The 1,347-nt window shown below is 57.2% G+C and overlaps 1 protein-coding gene across 1 annotated transcript in view; it reads left to right on the top strand.

Moving 5' to 3' along the window:
- Window positions 1-1,347, top strand: part of TEX22 (testis expressed 22) — a 24,074-nt gene that overhangs the window by 22,048 nt on the left and 679 nt on the right.

The following is a 1,347-nucleotide window of genomic DNA, read 5'->3' as shown; positions in this document are numbered from 1 at the left end:
AAAGTGCTGGGATTACAGGCTTGAGCCACGGCGCCCGGCCACTTTTTTTTTTTTTTGAGACGGAGTCTCGCTCTGTTGCCCAGGCTAGAGTGCGATGGTGCGATCTCGGCTCACTGCGAGCTCCGCCTCCTGGATTCACGCCATTCTCCTGCCTCAACATCCTGAGTAGCTGGGACTACAGGTGCCCGCCACGTCGCCCAGCTAATTTTTTGTATTTTTAGTAGAGACAGGGTTTCACTGTGTTAGCCAGGATGGTCTCGAGCTCCTGACCTCGTGATCCACCCATCTCGGCCTCCCAAAGTGCTGGGATTACAGGCGTGAGCCACCGCGCCTGTCCCCTTTTTACTTTTTAAGGCTTAATAATATTCCATTTTCTGGATCTACCACATTTTGTTTATCCATTCATCCGTTGTGGAAACCTGGATTCCTTCCACATGTTCGCTGTTGTGAGTAATGACCACTGCTGTGAACATTCCCCGCCGGAGTGCACACGTCTGTTCGCCTTCCTGCCTTCAGCTCTTTTGGGTATCTACCCCAAAGCAGAATTGCTGAATCCCATGGCAGTTCTGTTTTTAGTGTTTTGAGGAATGAGAATTCACCTCGATTTTGCATGAATCCCACTCTTAGCATGGCACTGCCTTCTCTCCCCTCTTCCCTTACCTCTGGTGAAGGAGGTGGAGGATGGTAAACTTCAGGCTGAGCACAGTCTGGAGGAACCGTCTCCTGCAGCCTACATGGGAAGTTCCCCCTTGGGGGATGGGGGTTGTCCTGGGGACCCCACCTGTTTCTAACTTTTCCCTGTGGCCCTCCCACAGCTCCTCCAGCTGGTCCCTGCCTTCCAGTCTCCTGTACCCTGCCAGGGGTCCTCCTCCACTGGCGCTGGTCTTTTGTCTATGGATTCATCTTTATTTTCTCCCTTACTCTCTTTATGATCATTTCAGAGGCGTCTGGGGAGAAGGGCGGTCTGGAGCTGGCCTTAGTCTTGCCTTTCCTGAGGCACACAACAGTGTTCGAGCTCCGGGGGTCCTCCTGCCGGTCAAGCGGGGGGCTGGCCGTGAGGACTGAGCAGTCCAGAGGCAGCCCCGCTGTACAGGAAGCCGGGCGCGTACTGGGTTGCGGGGTGTCCTGGCACAGGTGACTGTGCGAAGCCACAGAGGGCCGCACGGCCTGAGGCTCCGCGCCGGGAGCTGACGCTGGAGCAGCGGGAGGCTGAGCAGACAGACGGCGCTTTAGAAAGTGCCCCCAGCCGCCGAGGAGCGAGCTCTGAGGGTCAGCGCGTGCTGGGTAGGAGCGGAGAAGAGGAGCTGGCGCCGAGGCCCTCGCCGACCCGCTGCCCCTTCCCCGCAG

Source organism: Colobus angolensis, unplaced genomic scaffold (genome assembly GCF_000951035.1).
Source record: "Colobus angolensis palliatus isolate OR3802 unplaced genomic scaffold, Cang.pa_1.0 Scaffold32, whole genome shotgun sequence".
NCBI lineage: Eukaryota > Metazoa > Chordata > Mammalia > Primates > Cercopithecidae > Colobus > Colobus angolensis.
This window is presented reverse-complemented; position numbering and strand designations above follow the sequence as displayed.